This window comes from Cydia strobilella, chromosome 12 (genome assembly GCF_947568885.1).
Source record: "Cydia strobilella chromosome 12, ilCydStro3.1, whole genome shotgun sequence".
Classification (NCBI taxonomy): domain Eukaryota; kingdom Metazoa; phylum Arthropoda; class Insecta; order Lepidoptera; family Tortricidae; genus Cydia; species Cydia strobilella.
In genome coordinates, this window is record NC_086052.1 from 13766982 (window position 1) to 13784440 (window position 17459).

General features: G+C 36.7%; 1 protein-coding gene across 1 annotated transcript in view; it reads right to left on the bottom strand.

Moving 5' to 3' along the window:
- LOC134746225 (uncharacterized) overlaps window positions 1-17459 on the bottom strand; it is a 202362-nt gene that overhangs the window by 3998 nt on the left and 180905 nt on the right. The gene's annotated exons all lie outside the window — the stretch shown is intronic.

The following is a 17459-nucleotide window of genomic DNA, read 5'->3' on the forward strand; positions in this document are numbered from 1 at the left end:
AGACGTGGGCGCTAACAATGGGCCTTATAAGAAGGCTCAAGGTCATGCAAAGGGCAATGGAGAGAGCTATGCTCGGGGTTTCTCTGCGTGATAGAGTCAGAAATGATGATATCCGCAGTAGAACTAGGGTCACCGACATAGCTCGCAGAATTGCAAACCTTAAGTGGCAGTGGGCGGGGCACATTGCTCGCAGAACTGATGGCCGGTGGGGCCGGAAGGTTCTGGAGTGGCGTCCGCGTACCGGAAGACGAACTGCCGGTAGGCCTCCAACAAGATGGAGCGACGACCTGGTGAAGGTCGCGAGAATTCGGTGGTTGCGAGCGGCATTGGATCGGTCGGAGTGGCGTGCCTTGGGGGAGGCCTATGTCCAGCAGTGGACGTCTATCGGCTGACATGATGATGATGAATCCGGTAATAAGTATCAAGTTGTATAGCGACAGCAGGTGTTTCATATTCGGTAATTTACCTATTAATACCGATAATCGATCGGCGACAAGACAGCAATGACGGCCCTACATGCATTATTGAGCTCGGGTTACCGGTTTGGTGGCGTCTGTTCAATAAAACCACATACTTCAATATAGCCAATAGAAGTGCAATTAACCAGTATTTATGTATTAGGAAGCTTTCAATAAAATAATATTATAACAATAATAAAAACGATAAGTGAAAGATGATTAATTGAAAGTAGTAGATTTTTCTAAAAACTATGTTCAGCTGCAGTACTTTTTGTTACTAAAATCGTTTTAATTGAAGACGGTTTAATGACAAAAGCTATTATTAAATTCCCACAAAATCGATATTGGTTTAAAAAAAAATGGCTCTCAGAAAAAAGAAATTCCTTAATTAATATAATTACAGAGACATGAAATTTGGATTAAAACGGGCATGGCCTACAATTTACAAAATAGTTTTTTCTGCATAGCAATTATGAAGCGGGTCAAAGTGACGTGAGCTAAGGCTAAGTGGCAGCAATTAACAAAGTGGGAAAGTGGAGCTCCGGTGCCTGGTCCGGTGGGAAATCTAGACGGAATTTAGAGAAAAAAAATAGCTATTAGGGCTAGTTACTGAGAAACGCAAGGATCATTTCTTTTACGGCTTAAGTTAAGACCACTAAACTTGTTAGTGCCAACTTTGGAATTTTCAGAATAAAAACGCATAGGCACCTTATTACTAGTAAACTTTTACACACCTTTTACGGTGAAATAAAATGTGTACCGTTAATTCAGTTAACTTTAGTCCACAAGTTACAACTATGGCCCAAATTAAAGTTTGTGTAAAATACCTATGGGTATACATATTTCTTAAAACATGGTGATCAGAAAAAGCATTAGTACCTACAAAGATAGATATAACTCTGTAATAGATGGATACAGTCTAAGGAAAAAACGTGCCTCGAAAATCACGAAAATTTGACTCTCGATCAGATGGCGCCCCTACCTTTGGCCTACTCTCGTATAGAGGGCGTTGGCGGTTTCGTTTGTTATTTAACAATTTTAACGCATATCAGTGAAAGAACATGGGGCAAAACCATAAAAACAATTAATGCAAATAAAAAAATAATTTATCCATATTTAATACATACATTTTATCGTATTTTTATAAATCTTCATTTTTAGTTTTAAAGGGTGTCGATAGATGGCAGTGAATTTACTGTGGTTACAAAATTTACTATGACAGTACCGCTCTATAATATAATATCCTCTTTGATACCTATATCTAATGTCGAAATAATAATGTCGATTTTAATGAAACATGTTGTCAGTTCACTATGAAAAAAAAATTTTTGGTAATGTTCAATTTGAGCTTTTTCAAATGATACCCCATTTGACCTAGTAACTAGACTGAAATTGTGCCCCCTCTTCATAATGGAAATTTTCCATAAGTAGTTAGAAAAAAATAACACTTTCAATGTGTCTGGGTTAGCTTTGTTCAAATTATTTCAAATTTCGAATCGATAGCTTACGTAGTTCTCGAGATATTTAGAAATGTGACGGACAGACGTTTTTCGTACGGTAACCTAATAATAGAATACTTGGTCAGAATAGCTTAAAGCTTTCTAAACTAAGCATGTTCATTAAATATCATATTTAATTCTGTACATACTTATTATCGGTAAGTGTTAGTTCTGTACAGCATTTATACTAAAACTTTACTGTACTTTACGTTCGTTAGGAAGTTCACTAAAACTTAAACAAAAGGTTTATTGAACAGTAAGCAAGATCGTATAGGCGCATGGAGTCACACGGCTATCGGAATTACGAGTAGCATCGGAATTCAACTACAACAGAGCGCGTCGGTATATTACCAGAGTCTATACATAGTTCGTTTTTTTAGTATTACAAAAAAGGTAAACAATCTCGACGTGTCTTTTCATTGAAAAACGCTTTTTAAAAATTAGTTTATATTACTTATGAAAGCAAAATAATGTAAAATATCGTATATGATTTACAATTATAACATTTGCTGTGACTTATTCTTCAAACACGTCAAGATTGCTTACCTTATAAATAAAGAAGACTGACAGCCCCATACAATGCCGCGAAAACCGTATTGTTGCTGATCACATTAAATACAATTTTTATATTTTAGTTATTTGCGTATGATAACTGCCATCCTACTGCTATTTATAATTTCAAAATGTAAAATTGGACTTGACTGACCGCAGCTAGACACAAAAAGTAGATTTAAAGCATAAGTAAAGCATTTTGGGCTCTTAGAAAAGATTTAAAAATCTTAAAAGATGGCGCCATTAAGTGAGATTGAGAATATATTATGCTAAAAATGCTTTAATTGTACCCTTGCGCATATGACAGCGTACACGAAAGTCGGATTTTACGTTTATTGGTTATAAAAACGTATGTGACAGATTGTATACGTATACATGGAGAACAAGTAAAAAAGGAACGCAGTGTTTTATGGAAGTTTTTGCTCTGATACTACCTACGTCTTAAAAACCTTTAATAGTTCAATGGGAAACCGTCGAGCAGAGTGCAGTAGATAATTTGCCGCTTAAAAAGCCGTTTATACGCAAAAAGTCGTCATGATGCGACAAAGAAATTCCACGGCTGTTTGTTTCGTATTTGGTAGTTTAATTATTATGGGGACCATTATAGAGGCAATTAAACGGTTTGATGAAAACGGGGAGCCTATTTGTACAGACAACATAAATAAATGTATTTGTGTACCTACGCGTGAAATGTACAACAAAAAGTTCTATGTCTTTACAAGCCGCTCTTGAATGATGCAAAATCAACTTTAGATAAATTCGCCAATCTTTAAGCGCTTTTCAACTTATGAGTTAAAGATTGAGCCGTATACCTAATATTAACTTTACAAATATATTTTCGGAATAATTTTAGGTTCAGGCATAAAAAAAAATCGGTTTCATTATTGGCATAAGCGGTGTCAACCCGGGGATCCGACCCTTAGCTTATGTAGCTATTTATTCTAACTTGGCTACATCAGCCATGTGATACGATAAAAAAATTATCGTTCATAAAATAGTACACCCTTTCCGATCTCTGCCTATTAGATTAGATACCAACTGTTATCAAACTCACCCAAAAAGCCATTGTAAGTATTTTTGCGAACGTTATAGTAGGAGATACGTTATATATGGTCGACCTTCACCCATACGTCTGACGGATGAAACTTATATTTTATGAAAGAAAATATGTTCCTGAACATAAATAAATAGGGTTGCCTAAAGAAATATGGTCAAGGCTATTTTAAATAAATTTTTGAAAATATTTTTTTTCTTAAAATTTCACCGATTTATAAACACATTCGAATATTATTAAATAATATTAATAAACACATTCGAAAATAGTTAAAACAATCGTGATCAGTTAAGCCGTTTTTGAGTTATCGCTAAAAGTCTTTCCTTCTTATTTTCTTTTAAAGCCTGGCAACCCTTATTTGTGACCGGATTTTTGCAGGCAACCCTATACCATTGTATTCGCAATAAAATTACCATTATTTTGATATATAATTCAAGCGTCAGAGAGATAGGTGCAATTATCGATTTTAACTCACCCGTTTAAACACGGCAACCTCATAATAGTGACCGGAAAAACATAGGAAACCTAATTTATTCATGTTGTACAAGTTGTATACTTTCCATTGGAACTTATTTCGTTCGTCAGAAAAATCGGTGAAATTTGAAGAAAAAAAAATATTTTTAAAAATTTATTAAAAATAGCCTTGACCATATTTCTTTAGGCAACCCTATTTATTTATGTTCAGGAACATATTTTCTTTCATAAAATGTAAGTTTCATCCGTCAGACGTATGGGTGAAGGTCGACCATATATGCCGTATCTTAGACTACGTGCATCGCGAATACGAATACAAAAGTAGCCATTCACAAGAAGCTGTACGTATTATTAGTAGTCCTGCACCTGTCGCGTTGTCACGCGTCCCCGCGGGGTCTTGGCACTTGCGGTTATATTATTAATTGATACTTATATACCCTGTATTATACCCTTCGTAGGAAAGACTTCGGGCAAAATGCATGAGATGCGTGCATGCGTCTTGCAATGCGGGAGAGGAACACTTTTTCATTTGCCTGGAATAATATAGTGGCTTTTTTCATTACTTTCAGATGTACGAGTAGGTAGATAAATTCTGAATTTTATAACAAAAGGAAAAATTGCACTTTTATTAATTGTAGAATCGGTCAGATTAAGTCAGTTAATATAATTCATAATTCCCTACATATATATATATATCTGCAGTTACAGAGATTTGAGAGATTCTTAGGTATACAACAGTTCGCTTCTCTGATGACAGTTCATTCACATTTTGCCAACGTTTTCCTTCTATTCTAAGTATCAGTCTCAGCAGAATGTTGTATATGGAGTTGTCGTAAGATAAGTTAGTGACTTGTCAAAGTATCAAGAAGCTGCGGCGGAGGCGAGGCGGGTCGCTGGACGCCGCGACCCGTCATCTCGGCGGGAACGTTGACAAAAACCGCGCCGCCTACGTGACGTCCTGCCCCCCCTCCCAGCGCAGCCTCACCTCACCCCTCGCTCCACCACGCTTGACCACTTTTTACCGCGCGACATTTGCCCAGAGTTCAGTTCGATCCGTGTCATCCGACGTATTCCTTTTTTAAATTGCGCCGGAGCGTTCGATTTTGTTTTTTAATTTTTATAAGGCTTCGGCCGAGCGGTAAAAAGCGATAGGGCATAAAAAGTCTATGAATAATTAAAGTGAGATAGCTACCGGCGCTCGCTAGCATGGGAACGGAATTATTAGCGGCGACAGGTCGGCGGCTGCGCCCGCGCAGCGCTGAAGGACAGGTCAATTTGCGATACATTTTGCTCTTTTTAAAGCATTAGCCTTATCCCTGCCAGCCAGTGAGTTTATGTTCTTATTACCGAGATACCCTAATGGAAAAGGCATCTAGGCTAGATTAGAAAAATACTTAGTAAGAAAGAAGTACATGTACTCAAGTAAAAGTAATTTTAATACACGTTAGAAATCAGAAATTCAAGTCTCGTGTGCAGCGAAACGACAAATCTCTGCTATCAGCTATCAAGATTTTGGATGAAATGTAGACAAATAAAAAGTGCACCCACTAAAATCTCCACCACATGAGCATACTTACCGATACACATTTCTTAGAAAGGAACAAAGGGTCGGGCTGACCCCGACGACCTTCAGCCGTGGTTAGGGGGCATATTTTATTTAATGGGGGTTACCTTTGGAATCGTTTCGGGACTAATGCGCGCCCGCGGGTCAGGGCTGAACCAAATGAAACGGAATGATATTTGAGAAAATTGTTTAAGTGGGGGTCAAATTACAGGTTAGAGGAATCCGGACCAGTTTTATTTGTATTCCTTTTAAGGGTCGCATCGAAGAAGCCTCAGAGATAATGGCGGTCAAGTTTAAAAATGGTTGCCCGGTTTTTGTGAGTGATTTGCAATGATGATACTTATTGCTGTTTTTATTGTACTTCGGTATACAACGGTATTACTAACGGTGGTATTCAGAAGATATTACTTATATTTTAACGCCTTATGACGCCTATGCCTTAAAATAGCACGAAAACAAAAATAACTGCTCATTACTTATAGTCTTAATATTAAGTAGTTGCAAGAAATCAGGATTTACTTACTTACTTTAAAAAGTAGATTATGTATATACATAAGTTCCGACCGAATCTTACTTGACCCCCCCCCCCTGCATAATTAGACATTTGTATGCAGGGGGATCACTTATCTCTGCAGCTTACTGTACATACGAATTGAAAAATCTGTTTTATAAATCATTATGACTGTACACTAATTTAGTAATTTAGGGATGATTTACTTTGTATATGTTAAATATACTTCCGATAGATACCTCACTTTCAATAGTTTCAATATTAAACAGTACGGAAACTCGATCGCATTTCCTCTCTATCGCACCAATTATTTGATACATCAGTGCATTCACCAACGTAAACGTCAAGTGTCAACTCGTGGTACGGGTACAGGAAGCCGTAATTGTTAGAGGTAGGCTAGGTTAGATATGCACAACATTTCTTATGGATATTAACAGTTGGAATAAATTTACCAAGAAATAAGAATTTAATACCAATAACAACATTCAATTAACCGTAATTCCTTACTCCTCATTGTACACCGCACAATGCAGCCCTGACTCGAAGCGATAACTTTAAATACAACCGGCCCACGTTATATTTACGTACCATAGTTAACAGGCTCGAGATACCGCGTATGGCCTATGGCCATGATCTTTAAATTGCCTGTATAGTCACAGCAGCATCCTGCGAACAGGTTGGGAGCAAAAAAGGTTAAAGTTGCCAGGGGCCATGCAGGGGCATGCGGGGGAGGGAGGGAGGGGGGGGGGGTTAATGACAGGGGCGGCCGGCGCCCGCGGCTGCTACCGAGTAAATTGATGCTTGCGCCCTCAGTGGAACCTTTGCTCCCGGCTAGTGATGTGCACTCGATAAATTGTGACAGCCGGGAATTATGGCGTTTATCGATCGGGTGCTAGTTCAATAAATGCTGTAAATGGGTTTAGTAAGGCCGAAGCTAATGTCGGGTTATCTTGGCCCGGGATTTACGCGTCGGATTGGAGTTAGATAGGCAGGTTAGAAACTTTGAATTGAGAATTTGCAAGGCAAAATATCTTTACATTTACAAGAGGCGACGGAGAAAGTTAATCAATTTATGCTCACATAAATAATATGCCTTACGGAGTTACATCTAGGAGTAAAGTTATTATGAATATAACTTTTAAATTACCTGTCTATGATTTCTGTGATTTTACTAGCACTTACACTATCTTTATCAATTTAATTATAACTATTAAGTAAATGCATCATAACATATTTACAGTTGGTCGGCTATAGCTAAAAATAGGTATATTAAAGGCGACACTTTAAAACGTCTAAAATATAATTGTCGGACTTTCAAGTTGCGCCCTTGAGCATACCGGCATATCGATATCGATAATCAAATTCCTGACCTCACTAGCGCAGCATTACACCATAAAGATTGCTATTAATTTTAAAGCAAGAGACTGGGCTTATATTTAGCTGACGATGCGCTGCTGCTGTTCGTAATTATGTCTCAGACCATCGCCATTTCTCAACTCTTTTTCTTTTTAAAAGTAAGAGGTAAGGGGTCATGAGACTTGGGTTTTTTAACAATTGTCGTTTTGTTCCATTGTTCGACTTTCTAACTTTTACTTCGTGGTCTCTATTAAAGTTTTAGATGGAAATAAGTCGATATCTTGCATAATGTTTGTATAGCTACTAGCTATTGATGGTACCTAGATGTACTTAATTATATAATTGCACGAACATCATGCTCATTGTCATAAAAAATATAAAAAGTAGTAAAGCGTGAATTTGAATAAAGAAAATACATTATAAAAATTGTGTGTCCCACTCGCACTTGGCTGTTATTTTCTTTGGCTTTGAGCAGACATAGTTGAAACGTTTTTTGACGATAAATAAGATAAGATCAGTTACCAGGAAACCAAACGTAATTTAAACTCCAAATAAACTTAACCTCGCAAGTGGGTTTCTCTAAACAAGGTTATCGATTTTCAACAACATAAGTAGCGTCATAACATTACTGTCAAACCTTTTGTTGGTCCGACTGCAACACCGACTCATTCTGTAACGAGAAAGCTTATCTCCGGGCATCGGCGTAAGAGCAAAAAGCTCAGTAATTGGAAAATAGCCTAACGTTTTGTGGGAGTGGCAGGCGTTAGCTACGGCGTGTAGAGACAGACTGAGCGAGTGGCGCTAAGAGCGATAGAGATAGCGCCACGCGCCTGCGCAGGTGGGCGGGGCTTAAGCACCCGAGTGGCAACGAACGCTGCCGAGCGCAGGCAAATTGAAAACGCCCAGTCGCTGATGCCCGCGCGCTTTAAGCTGGTTAACTGAGACCCGTAGTTACGTTGGTATTCGAATGAGATGCAGGTCTTTTTGCTCTGGTTGTTTACGGTCTGTAACAATGTTTCAGCAATGCGGCTCGGTTACTGTTTTGTATCGGTATAACATGTGCTTATTCGTACAATGGATAGAGTATGCGGGAATTGCGATATTTTTTTACAGAAGGTAATTAGTTAGCTGAGAGATTTGTGTAATGGTATGTTCTGTGTAATTTTCTGTTTATTATGCAGAATTCACACTTCTTGCGAGAATTGAATCAGCGATAGCTAATATAAATGTGCTTCCTCATTCATAAAAAGAAATTCTTTAATTATACATATCAAATATATGCAAAATAAGAAAGCGTTAAAGTTTTACGCCTTGTTTCTTTTGTATTTTGTTTTTTTCCGTCCGTAAACATCAGCATTGCACCCGTGCAAACCGCATCAAAATCAGTTGCGTACCTGGTTTTAAAGATCTAACATACATAGGGACAGACATCTATTCAGACAGCAGGAAGCGACTTTCGAGAGATTCACTAGATATGAAATAGTAAAGACATGTGACGTCCCACGGGTAAAGGTACCTTATGACGGTTGGCGCTTACGCTGTTATAAACGCCGCTCCAATTAATATAATAAGGTACCTTTTGCCGTGGAACGTAACATATCTTTACTATTTCATAACTAGCGAATATCTAATTCATTTCCCGAATCGCGCCGTTTGTTTTATACTATGTAGTGATATGACGTCACAACGTGTTAAATTGGGACAAAACAAGTTATGCTTCCTAAATTCCGCCACACCTGCCAGTGCAAAGGTTCACAGAGTTAATTACCGAAGGCCAGTAGTCACCGTTAACCAAACACTGACCGTTAGTTAAAGCTCGGTTAGCACGCGTTTATTGCTAAGCGTTGCTGTTCTTTAAGTGCTTTTAAGTGTTGTTCCAGCATTTCAGCCGATTTTATAATTATGATTTTAAGAGAAAGATGACGAGATTACTTTGTTATATATTACACTTTCTTTGTAAGAATAAATCAAGGCTTAATATTATGGATATACTTTGTATGAATTGTGTTGTAAAGTTATCCAACAATTATGAATCAAGAATGTCGGAAAGCTATAAAATACAGTCAAAATTGAGTTTTATTACGACTTCTTCCGATTCTTGTGTTATGTTATGTCAAAGAATTTCATTCGGCTTCAATAATGCTGCTATTATTTAATTTTTTAGTCATTAAAAGCATATTTTTTAGTCATTAAAAGCATATTTCTTCTACCAATTCAAAGAGAGATATAATTCATATAATCAATCTCCAGCCCACTGAAACATAATGACTTGGAATGCGCAATGAAATTCAAATAAATAAGAAACTATTAAATAATAGTCAATGCGAATTTAGAAACGAAATCTTGTAAAAACATCCCCATGACTCCTCCTAAGGGTCTATGCACATCGCGTATTTTTAACGGGCCATTGACGCGCGCTTTACCGTCATCAACATCGTCTTTAGACGTATGTATCTATACAAACGCGCGTTACGGTGCTTAGAAAAAAAAGCAGTGTACATAGGCCCTAGAGCTAAGCCGAATACAAACCAAACACAGCATTAGTGGACAAGTGTGTAGACGGCTCACCAGGTGCGAGCGTACGTCGTACGTGGGCGTGCGGCTACGTGCATGTTGACTCGGGCTCAAACGGTAACGACAGGTGCGGGTAGTGATTTAGAAGGTCAAGGCTTTTGAAGATCAGCTATCGATGAAGACAACCGTTTGATTGTTCAGTTGTTGTCGATGGCGGGAAAAAGTAGGTAGAGTAGAGGATAATAATCCTGGTATCTCTGGTGTGCCTAATCAAAATCTATGATTCCTTGCATTCTATTATAAGCTCATTTCAATGACTCTTCCTAAAGCCAAGCCAAATATAAACCAAACACAACATTAGTAGGCAAGTATGTAGACGGCTCGCCAGCTATAAGTATCACAACACAGTAGGATTTCCAGAAAATGACAGTTATTTCGTTACCAGATAAATCGTTAAACGAACGCGTAAGCACATATACTTAATAGTACACTGAAAAAATATTTAGACACTTAACGTAAGTATGTGTACTCAAATTCATTTTCTCAAGTCTGAGTTGAGTTATTCTTTATTGTCCTGATTTTGTTGTTTATGTCTGTAATTAAAAATAGTCATCGTTCAAAGCTACAGTATCCATTTGCAGTGCAGTTACAACGGTAGACCAAAACACATTTTCATCTCATTATTGGCCAATGTCACGCTTTATTCGATTACATCTATTGTTCTAACAGAAGAATATTTTCAATATTTATGCGTGGATCCATTTATTTATATTCGTCGTGCGTCTAATATCCTTTTCAACCTTTCGGCTACTCCATTGATCTATGGATGAAAGGCAGTATCAATTTCCCCAGCGCCCTACAAGTGCAAGTCGCTCCGTCTAACAGCCTTTATAGCTACAGCGGTAATATAGATGTGCTATAGATACCCAGGCTCTGGTGAAACAATCTAGTTGTATCATCGGCGGAATAGATACTATCGCGGCTCGTGCCACTTGTAAACTCGGTAGAGGGGCGTGCTTGCTGTTTGCTGGTATCGATATTTTACTTCTTATTTTTGGAGCAATTTTTTTGTGTACGTGTATTATAAACATAAAGTAAAAAAAATTGTGGTATAAGTGAAGCATTATTTGTAAAATAATATTGTAGTTACAAATTAGTGTTAAATTATGTTAAGAAACAGAATAAACCTAAGAACTGTATGCCTAACACCAGTTTGAGACTGACATCGCATATTAATGCGAGCGAGATGTATAGAAAGTAATTTACGCAGACGTTAGCGAATATGTCAGTTTGACACTTAAGGCAGTCGTGGTAAAGCTACTGGAATTTATCAGCATTCTTTCGAACTTTCTCATTTTTAAACTGAAATAAATATCATATACGAAGGAAAAAATGACCAAAGCCTTTCATAGAAAATAATTTAATTTGTTCTTAGAGTTTCTCATTTTTCTTTTCAAAAAGGGGTAGACTAAGGTTATTTTTCGTTCATAACGCTCGCTTAACTCCTTCGCTTAGTATCGCGTTTATCGATATCGACATGAACCCGGCGTATCCCATCACTAGCTGCGCACGAGTAGCGGTCGCGTGCCAGCCCTGGAAGAAAGTGCGCCACGGACGCTTAGATATATTACCGCTTACTACCTTTATTATCTATCATTGCTTTCACGAGATAGCTCTTTTTACGGCTCGGTTTCCTGTCGCAAAGGAAGGTGTGCATTATAATGTTTTAGGATTATTAGTAATAGCTCTATTTCATGCAAGTATAAAAATATTGCTAAGTTCAGTCTAATGCGAGGGAAAATTATTGGGTATGATATATTTGGCTTCTGGAGTAAAAGATTGTTTGTATCGACAGTTTACGGTGACTATAATGAGTGACGAAAAGTTTGGTCAGGTCATATTATATGCTACATATTATGCATATGTAGCACCAGTGAATATATCATCTTGTATTTATATTAGCGAACCGCTCCGGCATCGCACGGGTTTATTGCTGATGTATTATACATATAAACCTTCCTCTTGAATCACTATCTATTTAAAAAAACCGCATCAAAATCCGTTGCGTAGTATCTAAGCATACATAGGGAATATGTAGTGATCTACCATGCAATGCTTCGTAAGGTACATTAGATTATTAGTGTAATTATGAGAACGTCTGTTATGGCTTTCAATACGTAGTTTCCTTTTTCCTGCAATTTGGAAAACCGTTACTATATATAATTTATTGTAATGTTTCCAATTACTTTAATATTACAATTCAACATATAGTAGATGGTTGCTATTAAATTGTGTTCAATTACAATTTTATGCTTTGTGTTATAGTGCTAATTTGTTTCTTGCCGTAAGGGAAACACTTATCTATTTTAAAGATCACTAATCAAGGTATGAAACATGAAACTAACGAGGAAATGAGTTACATACCTATACCTATAGTTAGAGCTCAACGAGGGTGCGGAGTGTTAGGGTCGGCAACGCGCATGTTACACATCTGGAGTTGCAGGCGTCCATAGGCTACGGAAACTGCTTACCATCAGGAGGGCCGTCTGCTTGTTTGCCACCGACGTAGTATTAAAAAAACCGAGAAAATTATTATAAGTAGCCGGGGTTAGATAAGGGTATGATAAGGATCCCGACTGAATGTTTAGTCATCTATTTGCATTTTTTTCGAGAATGATTTTTTTCTGCTCTATACCTACAGCACAACAGAGTGCCAGCGCTGGTGGCCTAGCGGTAAGAGCGTGCGACTTTCAATCCGGAGGTCGCGGGTTCAAACCTCGGCTTCGTACCAATGAGTTTTTCGGAACTTATGTACGAAATATTATTTGATATTTATTTACCAATCGCTTTTCGGTGAAGGATAACATTGTGAGGAAACCGGACTAATCCTAACAAGGCCTAGTTCCCCCTCTGGGTTGGAAGGTCAGATGGCAGTCGCTTTTGTAAAAACTAGTGCCTACGTCAATTCTTAGGATTACCTAGTTGTCAAGCGGGCCCCAGGCTCCCATGAGCTGTGGCAAAATGCCGGGATAACGCGAGGAAGATGATGATGACGCACAATAGATAGTTAAACCCACGATTTTTTACCACCACACACATATGAAAGGTTAATCATTACGATACCACCGTTAAATAATATTATACTACTATTTGATAATATGAAATTATACTTAAAGAGTTTTGAAAGGGCAACGTATGAACCTTGAGAGGAAGTATCACAATGTATTGATTGAAACTTATCATGTCTGACGCCGCCCTTACCGAGTCACCTTGTCGCTCCATTTAGACGTTGATATATTCAAATACGAACAAAGTACTTACTACGGACAAAGTATCTATTTTTCTAAAGTTCAAGCTTACAATTAACATCAAATATACTTATTTATTATTATGTAAATGTATTAGAATTTAGAACTGATCATTTATACAAGGTGTTCACGAGGAAACAAATATTTTAACCAAGCTTTTCTGAGGCCAAACGAAGGAAAAAATTTAACAAGTTTAGGTCAAATTCGCGAAAAAAAAAAATTTTTTTTTTTTTAAGATTTTTTAAATGTTTATTTTGTACATAAAAAGTGAATTGGTATACTTGTCACTTAAAATGGATTTTTACTTTGTTTTTCGTAAAACCTAGTTTTTACAAAGTGTTACTTGTCACTTTTTGACATCTATCAATAAGGATACTTAATCTACGTGCCATAGTGACAACATCGCCATCAAAAATGCGTTTTGCACGTGTGACAATAAAAACTTGTTTTTTTTTTAATTGGTATTAACTGAAACTAGGCGGGTTACAGAAAAGTTTATAGGACAATTTAATCTTTAAATATGATCAGGAATACGCTGTTAAAATTATTCGGTTTCCTTATGTTACACCGTGTATACACAACCAATGTAGATATTTTATCAATCGCTTTAGTATCATTAGATACAATTTACATCATGTTTGATTTACATTTTACATGAAATGCTACTTATGTTAATTGTATTATTTACTAAAGCTACCATTTCACATCTATAGAATACTGGAAAATTATGCTACAAGCTGAGCGTGATCAAATGATGTTACAGTAGCAACCGCATTGGTGTAAAATTTGTTAACACGCCGGCATACTCGGATAAGTACTTAGTATTAGTATAAGTACCTTGTAAGATGGAAATACTTGTAAGTGGCGTAGAAAATACTCGTGAAATGTTAGTGCCGTGCGATCCAGTAAACGCATTAGTGGATAGTAGTAAGATTTATCCAGTATGCAACAGTTTATGATAATAAATTGTAAAATAATTGGTATTCTATTTGGTACTGGTATTATTTGGTATTATTGGCGATCAGATTGTATTTATTTATTAGAATTTCTATTTGCATTTTTTGTTGTATTCATTTTTTTTTGTGAAATTAGTAAAATTGCGCCAAAATTCGGAAATTAATTTAAATTTAAATTATAGGTAATATCGTTTTCATATATAAAAACTGGTGGAGCACATCCGAGTGGGGAGAAAATTTAGGCACATTTAACGGTATTTATTTAATTATATATTTGTATTTCAAAATTCACTAGCTACTCTGTGTTAAAGTGTTGGCTAAGTAACTTAGCCTAAGTTACAAGAAGAATCATAGGGTCAATGCGCTAGTTTTCGTCCATGCTCTAGTTTTCGTCCACTTGACGGATTAGCAAATACGATATTTCATTCTTAATTTGCTACTTTCAAAATAAATTTTTTTGTTAGTTAGATATATTGTTTAGACATTAAAGATTGCAATAAGTCCAAATTTGTGTAACAATGTAGCTTTATATTTAAATTTCGTCCAAGTGGCCGAAAAATAGAGCTGGAAGAAAACTAGCGTAATGTCCCTATAAAAGTATGTATTTAATAATACAAGCCCGCACAGCCAGCCTGGTAATTTGTTTTTCTAATTTCGAACTTTGAAATTCATAAGATATCAGAATACCGTTGAATATGTTTATGTACAACTTAAGCCTATCGTAGTCTTCAGCCTAAGATAATCGATGGCACTAAGTAGCCCTACTGTAGTAGATTTAATAGCACCATAGCTATTAGCCGTGCTTTCATCCGATAACTGGTCCAGTGGCGCGCCCGTATAAGGGAGGCGGATGTGGCCACCTTGCATTGGGTTCGTTCATTAGTATTTAGTGAAATTGGAGCACTGGTCACAATGTTCGGGAATTTATACTAACTCGCGATTTATGTTGAGACTTTAAAGGGAATTGGAAACGAAATCCGATATTCTGTAAACATGTTTGCTGGTATTAGAAATTTGCACCCGCGTAAGTGCGCAATTACGTCCTTTTTGCAACGAGATCTTGTTGGTTTTGATTTCCTGAAGACTTTTTACTTGTGTTTTTAGATAAGATTTGTAAAAGTACTACGTACACCTTCTTTTATTTTGCAATTTCCTAGTGGGGTCAAAAGCACCTATAACCTATATAATACAAGGTTATCTAAGTTTTTCTTTGCTAGATTGATATTTTCAACAGCGACATCCAAACTGTGCGGCGTATCCTGGATACGCCGCACAGGATTCCTGACGGAGGAGTTCTTTAGGTGAGCATGCCTTATTGAAATTTCATTGTCCTGTATTTTTTCTTTTTCTTTGTGTATCTTCTTTAGTTAATTTCGAATTATGAGTTTACTATAGCTTTGGCGTGTAAATGTAGGAATCGTGCAATAGTGCTAACCACCAATTGTTTTTGTTAATATGTAGCTACTGGTGAGAACCTGTAATTGGCTTTTTGTATCATATTTATAAAACCTATAGACATGTTAACAGCTGTTGGATCTCCAAATAATAATAAATAAATAAATAAATACTAAATAGCAATAACTGAAGTACAAAGGGTCATGTAATGTGGGTATATTCTTCCTTTAGTGGGCAATCTATTTACCGTAATATAAACAAAGAAAACTGATTTTATCAGAAGAAGAACAAATTAGAAATCAACTGTTTCATAGAAATGACAAAACTGCTCAGGACAATATACCTACGTAACGAATGGTTACCCTATTACGGCCCTATCTCGGTGTAAGACAAGGTATCTCGTGCGTTTGTTTGTGTTGTTATGTATTGTTTATTCTCATGTACTCTTGTCTTACTACACATTAGCGTCAGTAGGAATTTATCGTATTTGACTACGCAATTCGCTAACGAGTTGATACTTTTGTTACAATAATGGTAAGTATGTTTTGTTTATAAGAGATCTTGGTGCATATACATATGATATGATATAGGTAAAATCCGATTTCAGGCATTGCCCTACTGTAGTACTTGCCCTAGACCAAACCAGTTTTTCCCAGACTAAGTTAGCTTAGCCCGTTATGCTAGTTTAGCCTAGGATAGTCTAGTTTTGACTGAATATAACTAGGTCGAATTGATTTGGAATTGGTGTACGAGAAAATTTTAGTTCGTCCATTTTGTCGATTTTAAGATATCTACTTTAGAAATGAATTCTACAACGATATTAATAATATTATACTTTCGTCAGAATAATCAGAATACCTATTTATGAACAGAGAGCAAAATTTTCCATTGTTGTTTATTTATTTACAATCCTAATTTTTTTACAAAATATTAGCAGCAAATCATGTTAGCGGCTAAAACGGTGTATAAAGTGTATAAATCTATCCTCTGGCCGCTACAACCACCGATCCGATTTTATCGTGACACCGCCCGCTTTGTGTTGTCCGGCCAAATGAAGTGTAGCCAGCGTTCTGATTTTAAAACGATAAATATTCCTTTTTCAAAAGGGGATTTGAATTTTGAGGCACGAATTGGTAGTAAGTGAGATGATTAGAGGCGGTTTGCTTTAGCACCTATCTATTAATAGTTATCGAGGTATAGGAGATACCGTTACGTTGTTTATATTAGTATTAAGGCGAGTTAGATGTATGTATGTATTTGTCTTATCGGTAAAAGAGCTTAACTAACGCTGCCTAAAATTCTAAATCCAAATATGTGTTGTTCTGCCTTGGTTGTGTGTTCTTCTTAGAACATTATGGCGCAGATCTCCTTCAACCATTTCCACTTTGCTCTATCTTTAGCTATTTGTGTTATATTTATCTGGAAATCATTATCATGATATTCACGATGCAAATACAAAAAACAATCCTTAAAGTGTTGTCCACATATGTGTTTATTTACGCCAGTAGAACTCTTCGCCCCACTCTAGATGCGGCGCACGCCGATGGATAATGACATCGATTACATGTTAGAGGCAACAATCATGTTCGTTTCCTTTGCCTCCGCGCATCCGGATCAGGGCTGTCAGGAAACGATTAACGTTCATGCATTTATATATGATGAAGTGTTAGAAAACGAGCCATTGTGAACCTGCATATAGAGTACGATATATTTTTATTGAAAAAATCTAGAAACCGTTTTTCACTGGTCTTACCACTTGCTATTTTGTTTTACAAATCACGCACACACTGAAAGTAATAATTCGAGGTTGATTTTTTA